The sequence below is a fragment of the Grammomys surdaster genome, unplaced genomic scaffold, assembly GCF_004785775.1.
Source record: "Grammomys surdaster isolate TR1022 unplaced genomic scaffold, NIH_TR_1.0 126391, whole genome shotgun sequence".
Classification (NCBI taxonomy): domain Eukaryota; kingdom Metazoa; phylum Chordata; class Mammalia; order Rodentia; family Muridae; genus Grammomys; species Grammomys surdaster.
The window spans coordinates 16,846,212-16,854,391 of NW_021621185.1; the positions used below are offsets into that span (position 1 = coordinate 16,846,212).

The window sequence follows — 8,180 nt, forward strand, 5'->3', positions numbered from 1 at the left end:
TCAATAGAAGGACAAGATACAGCAGAAGCAGAGATAGCCAGCAGGAAAAACAGCCTCACAGCTGTCCAGTCTTCGACATCTACTAAAATAAAAGTACCAGTCCCTCAGCCCATTGTCGTCCTTGTGAAGAAAGACAAATGGCAGAACTCTTCATGGTTTAATGCCAGCAATAATAGAGAACTGCAAAAACTCCCAATTAAAAGATGTTCCTCCTGCGGGTCAAGAGAAGCTTTTTATCCAGAAGCTACGTCAGTGTTGTGTCCTCTTTGGCTTTGCTTCTGACCCATTGAGTGACCTGAAGTGGAAGGAAGTAACGTAAGCTGTGCTAAGCGAGATGGTGGAGTATATCACCCACAACCAGAATGTGATCACAGAGCCCATTTACCCTGAAGCTGTCCACATGTTTGCAGTTAATATGTTTCGAACTTTGCCACCCTCCTCCAGGAGGAGATGAACCAACGTTAAAAGCAGCCTGGCCTCACCCACAGCTCATTTATGAATTTTTCTTAAGATTTTTAGAGTCTCCAGATTTCCAGCCCAATATAGCAAAGAAATATATTGATCAGACATTTGTATTGAAGCTTCTAGAACTCTTTGACAGTGAGGATCCTTGGGAGAGAGAGTTTCTAAAAATGACCCTGCACAGAATCTATGTGAAGGCCTGTGTGCTTACATCAGGAAACAGATCAATAATATATTTTATAGGTTTATCTATGAGACAGAGCACCACAATGGCATAACTGGAGATCCTGGGAAGTATAACTAATGGATTTGCCTTACCACTAAAGGAAGGAAGAGCACAAGATTTTCCTGTTGAAGGTGTTGCTGCCCTTGCACAAAGTGAGGTCCCTGAGTGTCTACCATCCCAAGCTGGTGTACTGTGTCATGCAGTTTTTAGAGAAGGATAGCACCTTCACTGAACCAGTGGTAATGGTACTTCTCAAATACTGGCCAAAGACTCAAAGTCCAAAAGAAGTAATGTTCTTAAATGAAGAAATTTTAGGCCAGGCGGTGGTGGTGCATGCCTTTAATCCTAGCACTTGGGAGGCAGAGGCAGGAGGATTTCTGAGTTCAAGGCCAGCCTGGTCTACAGAGTGAGTTCCAGGACAGCCAGGGCTATACAGAGAAACCCTGTCTAGAAAAACAAAAAAAAAAAAAAAAAAAAAAGAAAGAAAGAAAGAAAGAAAGAAAGAAATTTTAGATGTAATTGAACCATGAGAATTTATGAAGATCATGAAGCCTCTTTTCCGACAGTTAGCCAAATGTGTTTCCAGCCCTCATTTCCAGGTGGCAGAGTGGGCACTCTATTACTGGAATAATGAGTATATCATGAGTTTAATCAAAGACAATGTAGCAAAAATTCTGCCTATCTTGTTTCTATCTTTATACTGCAACTCAAAGACCCACTGGAACAAGACAATACATAGATTGATATATAATGCTCTGAAACTCTTCATGGAGATGAACCAGAAGCCCTTCGATGACTGCACCCAGCAGTACAAAGCAGAGAAACTCAAAAAGAAGCTAAAAATGAAAGAACGAGAAGCATGGGTTAAAATAGAAAATCTAGCCAAAGCAAATTCCCAGGTACTAAAAGAGAGTAACTTGGGAGTGTTGAAGCGTTGTTCGACACCACCTAGGAAGGAGAAATTTAAACCTTGAAAATGAAAGGGGGGGGTTCAGAAAAGCAGTTGTCCTTTCTCCAGCTATGTTAGTAAAAGAGAAGGAAAAGGCTGTTTCAGAGACCTCCTGGGAGAAAATCGGGAGATGTCCTGCTTTCTCTCTGGCTCCTACTGGAGTGTAGCTGCCTGTGGCCATGGACAAAACTGGGTTCACCTGAAAGGGGAGCTGGAAATGAAAATGGGGGGACAGAGAGGCGAGAAAAGCATGATGCCGAGACAAAATTTTCTGATCAAGGCTTGGAGTTTAATATTCAGCTCTCCTAATTTAAAGGGAGAGCCCCACCAAACCCATTCTTGTTTCAGCCAGAGATGGGTGGGGGGACCCATCCTTTGTCACTGTCAGAGATGTCTCAAGGCAAGCTCAGCAGACCATCTATTCTTCTAAGTTCCTGTAGCAGGTTGTATGTGCAAACAAGGTAGGTAACTCCACCTAGATCCTATTATTTGGTCTATTGTGGTAAACAAGGTCTCTCAGGCCTGCTCAAGGCTGGGTTGGGGGGCACACTGGAGAAATCCTTAGTTCTGCTTTCTCTGTCTATTGTCAGTTCTTGGCGCACCAATCTGTCCACTTGTGTTGATTGTCTGTTTTTTGTTTCATTGTTTGAATAATTGTTGTTCTATGTTTTATATTAAAAATGTTTATTGGGTATGGTTAAAAAGTTGCAACTTTGATAATATTAAGTTGGTTTAACTAGTAACTCAGGGCTGGAGAGATGGCTCAGCCATTAAAGGCCAGGCTATAGTGGAAAGAACGTGTTTAACTTTGAAAAATTATCTTGAAAAAAAACAAGAAAGGGGGAGTTTACTTCACATCTCATGCAAGATTTTAAAATTTTTATTAGTGGATAAGGATTGTCAGCCACAGAAAGACATTAGAAATGAGCCCAGAAGGCACTGGGCTTAGTGAAATTAAAAGAATTGTCATCAGGTGTATGGAAAGACCCAGACCCTGTATTAGTCAGGGTGAGAGGTTCTGTTTGTGTTTTTCCTAAAGATGCCAAAAGTCCTGTTTGGATTCCTGAGTGTTGCATGTGCCCTATAGCTACAGAGCCTTGCCCAGGCAGAGATCTACTGGAGCCTTGTAAAGAAGCTCCCAGTTCTGATGTCAGTGGGGATAAGTAGCTCAGCCTGGCCGGTCATAGTTTCCACCAACAGAACTACTGGAAAAGCTGCAGCAGGATTGATATTTCTTTGCCACTTTTTTGTTTGCCACTTTTGCAGACAGCAAACCCAGCCCCAGGCAATTACTAAGCAGGTGCTCATGTCACTGACATGAGAGAACCCTACTTCCCAGGTTTCTCTCAGCCTTTACAGAGAATAGTTAGTTAATGACGAGCAACTCCTTTGATCCTTACCTACCTAAGACAGGGGCCCTGAGGCTGGCAGGGATTCCCAGTGAGGGGTAATTGGTATTGATGGAAGGTGACCTAAGACAGACGCTACTCGCCTATAACATAAAAACAGGGGACCTGTAGGACCCCAAAGGGCTGAGACTTTCCATGTGCTGCTATCTGCCAAGTAACATTCTGTAGTTTTTCTAAGAACAAAACATCCTGTTGAAGGTGTGATGTCCTGGGCAGGGACTTTCCAACTATACAAACCATCACTCCCTAGTTGAGTTCCTGTTTGGTTTTCCCTCCCAGGTTTGGGGTATATATTGAACCTGCTCAGTAAAAGCTTCAGCATTATCTCATAACGAATGACCCAAGTCTGTGTCTTCCTTTAATCCCCCCAGGTCTATGCCCGAGCTTGGTACAGTGGCAGGGCTGACACTCTCTGAGGGACTGGGAGAGAATCCCTTGGTTTCTCATTCGTTCTGACTATATCTTGTTGTATTTTCCCTTTCATAAAAGACATGTTTTCATATATAAAAAATATGGCCAGAATAAAAATAACAAAAGCAACCATTAATCACTAAATACTCTTTAGCTCCTTACCAGGTCGCTCAATCAGTGATATAACCTACAGGAAAATGCACTGTTAGACATTTGTTTTCTTAAGAAGTTGTGAAGATCAACTACCCAGATCTCCACCAAGGAAAGACTTGATGTTTGGCTCTGGGTAAGCAGTCAGTGTCTTGTTTTGCTGTTTTGTTTGGTTGCTTGTTTATTTCCTGAGGTGGTTTTGCCCAAAGGCTCCCTCTCCCCAGGGTTCTGGGCATTTGGTAGCAGTGTTTAGCAGAGGTGTAAGTTTGATCCATTTGGGATATTATTATCCTAGAATTTTGTGCTATGTCAGATAAAGCCTTTTTGACTTTCCTCTGCCTGGTCAGCTCCCTTCTCTTCTCCTCCATGAGCATTCATCCCTATTAAACAAACCATCTCATGGCAGAGCTCCACCTCTCTCTTAATTTCTAGAGAACTCTAACTGTCATACAGACATTTTCTTTTACCTTCATACATGAGGGTTCAGACTGAGGCCAGACCTTTGACTGTTTACCTAGTTCCAGACATCAAGTTCTTCTGCTCTACAGAGGAAATTCAAAAATACTTACGTTTTCTGAAAAAAAAACAAAAAACAAAAAAAAACAAAAAAAAAAGAATGTCGATTTACATATTCATTTCCAGGACAACACAATTTTATTAAAGATGACAACCAGTTTACACCCTGTCATGGATGAGTGCTTGTTTTCTAGGTCACAGCAATGATCTCTGTGGCAGCATCAGTCTGTCAAGAATTAAAGCCAGCCGAGTGAAAAGCAACCTCAAACCCTCAGACTCCCAGGCTTCATTTATTTCTAAGTAACAGTTTTCTGGAATAATGACTATATTGGATTGTTTACCTGTTGTTTATACCGGCTTCCATCTTACCAAAGCAGAGGTGAGTGGTTACAACTGAAACCACATAGCCTCCAAACCTAAATACTCTTTCCATACTCTTCTGAGAACAGTTTTCAGGTGCAGAATACTATTCTGTTTTTCTAGTCAACAGTAAGGAGGGGAACAATTAGACTTGTCTTTCCGTTTTCAAAAGCCAAGCCCTGGGGCTCATTTCATTGGCTCTGAGGAGAAAAAAATGACAAAACCAAAAGGAGCAGAAAAGGAAAAGCAAGATTGTTAAAAAACAGAGTGAGGGGAACGGGAGTGCTGCCGGAGAGTTGGCTCAATGGTTAAGAGCACTGTCTGCTCTTCCAGAGGTCCTGAGTTCAGCAACCACATGTGGCCCTTTCCCATCTATAATGTGATCTGATGCCCTCTTCTGACATGCAGATTGCACACTCACATACATAAGGTGAATAAATCTTTACAAAAAAAAAAAAAGAAGTGGAGTAATGGGCCGAGCGTTTGAATCCACAGTCACAGACTGAAAAGTATGGCAGCACTTTAGGTCTAGGGTTTAGGAAAGCTGAGGTTGTAGATAGAATAATGGAATGTGTAGGCGGTGACTGATTCTATCATAACTTTTGTAGCAAACAAAATGGAAAAAAAAACCCAGTGTAAATGATACAGACCTGTGATTGCCTTCTGACCCTCTTTGGGATGTGCCAAGCAGGAGACACCAGCAGGGTGAAATTCTCTAGATTCATGAGGCCCTGATGAAGGAAGCTCCTGCAGACTTAAGCTGGAGCCAAGTCAGGGCCCGCAAGCCTCTTAGCCCGCGGCACCACAACTCAACAAGCTCAGTCACAGGGCTCTGCGACTGGACCCTCTCACCTCTGAAATTCTGTGTCTCTTCGTTTTTCAGTGCCTCCTGGACCAGAGAATCTAAGGCTTCCAGTGTGGACCACAGCCACGAACTACAGGAAGAGGACCTCAGGGTGTGCAGCATGTTCTGGAATCTCTCCCTCAGGAACTGTTCTCCTCAGCTGCTGTGTCTTGCAGGCTCTGAAGGCTCCCTAGGGCTCCTGCTTGGAACCTGGTGATCTGCACTGTCCTCTGCAGACACAGACAAGAGAAATGGATGGATGGCCTTCCTTCCTTCCTTCCTTCCTTCCTTCCTTCCTTCCTTCCTTCCTTCCTTCCTTCCTTCCTTTTCTTTACCAGTCCCCACAGACAAGCCTGCATCTATCCAGAGCTTTGAAATCATCTCATGAAGAGATGCTCCTGTCTCTCATCCTAGTCCTGTCAGTAGCAACTGAGCTTCTGGTGTGAGCAAAGCAATCTCCAAATATCACATCTTATGAGTGTGTTTTCTTTCCATGAAAAATTAGAAAATTAATTGAGCGGCCACCAATTTGCAATGTGATCCGTTGTCCTTCAGTGCTATGTGATAGCTCCCTGGCATTGGCCCTTTGGCTCTTTGGAAAGTGTGCCTATCCACCACTTATAACGATTAAATATATATTTAAAAGCCTTATACCTTTCTTTCCCAGAACCTATTTATATACCGCTAAATCAAGCTGAGATACGACACCATGATTTCATTCGGTTCCAAACCTACATAATAATTTTCCATTTGAAACAGCAATTATTTGATCAAGAAGTAACAGCTGCAAGCACAGCGTTCCTTCTGAACCACCATTAACTGAACGCTCCCTGCTGTCAAGCCAGATGTTAAGCTCGGAATATTAAGCTTTCTGTTTGCTTGTGCAAGAAGCAGGGAGATGAGCAGCCTGGCTGCTAGGCCCTGAGGTGGGCGGGCCCTTCTGCTGTGTGCTCTACTGTTGGAGGCAAAGAGCTTGTCCATCATTCTTTGCTGCTTTCCCTGGACCTCCTCCTCTCCTTGAGTTCTCAAAAGCCAGTCAGTCGCTCAAAAGCATTTGAGTTAGACTGTCCATATTTATCATCCTAGAAAAATTCTAGACTTAGAAAAATCAGAGAATCAATATTCTTAGTGTAAGTGGTCATAGCTTCCCCTGCCCCGCCCCCCACACTGATGACCACAGTAACAAACGAGAGTTGTCACTCTCTACGTACGTTCCCACTTACCTTTCTCAGAGGGCTTATATAAGAGAGAGATGGAGGATGGGCTGTAAATCAGCTGCTGTTAACACTATGGTAGTAATTTGGGGTTAGGAGTTGATGGTGAACAGAGGGACATTTCGAGAGTAGTTTACTTTCCATAAAAAAATTACTGAGGATGGCAGCGGTATAGATAGAGGATTGTTTAATACATCAGCTGTGCCCAATGAAAATTATATGAATTACGAAGCTAAAACAAAAGGTACCATTTTAAACCAGCGGGGATGAGGAAGACGAGATGAGTGGGGGGTGTGGAATGCTACTGTTCTCTCTTTCAAAGCAGCCAGTTGCTGATGATAAATAAGGTCAGAATATGGGGTGCTTTTAACAAACACAAGGAGGGGCCTCAGTGGCTAAGCCTCCTATGTGTGCACAGGAGGCTGAGTTCGGATCTCCAGCACCCACAGAAAAAATCCAAGCAGTGGCACATATCTGTGATCTTAACACCCCGGGAACGCTGAGACAGGAGGATCCATGGGTTTCAGTGGTCAGCCAGTCTAGCCAAATTGGAGAGCTCTAGGATCAGTGAGAGACTGTCTCCAAAAAGAAGGTGGAGTGCAAATGTGAAAGACTGCAAACATTATCCTTTGTGCACAGGTAAACATGCCACCCCTCCCCCCCACACACACATCACAGAGAATCCAGACTTTTAGCATTTCAGCTTATTAAAACCTTTATAAAACAAATATATGATGTGGCAGAAAACTTTTCTTGAAGTTTAACGACCTCTCGAGTCCTTTGCAATTCACCTTTTTTTCGTCTAAATCAAGTAAATCTAAACATGGTGGGATCCCCACATGGCCAGGAATACCAAATTCCACTGATGTGTACCCCTCTTTGTTCCTATGTGTTTGTTCCATGGTGGCTTTATGACAATGGTAACAGTGGAACATTAAAATGAACAGCCCATCAGTGAAAGACGCTTTGTACACACGTCACACAAACAAGACAATGGACCAAGGCGTCACCTTTTGTTGAAAACGCAGTGTAGATAGCTTTAAAGAAATTACAGCAATAATCACTGTGTCTAAGGGGGGAAAAACTACAGGGAAGGAAAACACATGATCCAGGAAAAAGAGAAATGGAGCATTAGGGAATCTTGTGACTTCTGTGAAGATTATCCTAGTAATTAACAAGGAGCAATAACTAACAAGTGAACTATTAACTGGATACACACACCAAGGACCTTTCTTCCACTTCATCTCTGTTCTACAGGAGAGGAATTCTGTTGCTTTCTGGATTAAATCACATCAGAAGGTTAAAAGATACTGCACAGCCAAGTTCAGGTTCTCAAGAGCAGGATGCAATTATGTAAGAAACGGGGTATAATTAGTAACTGTCACTTTGAGATTATCACACATGTGGCTCAGAACCTATTGTTCCATCCATTATCATTCTATGTCTTCAACATATTATTTCCAGAAAGTAATGTTGATGTGTGTTAAATTAAACAAAAATAGATAAATACCCTCAATTTTCCTTTCTTTCTTACATTCTTGATATCAACAAAAGGTCCACTTTCATGGTGAGTAAGCACTCTGTCACTGAGCTGCACTCCAACCCTCAGCTAAGTAAGCACTCTGTTACTGAGCTACAT

At 42.7% G+C, this 8,180-nt stretch overlaps 1 pseudogene; it reads left to right on the forward strand.

Annotated features, from left to right (window-relative positions):
* The first annotated feature begins 233 nt into the window (after positions 1–233).
* Positions 234–1,662, forward strand: LOC114614474 (annotated as a pseudogene).
* Positions 1,663–8,180: the final 6,518 nt, after the last annotated feature.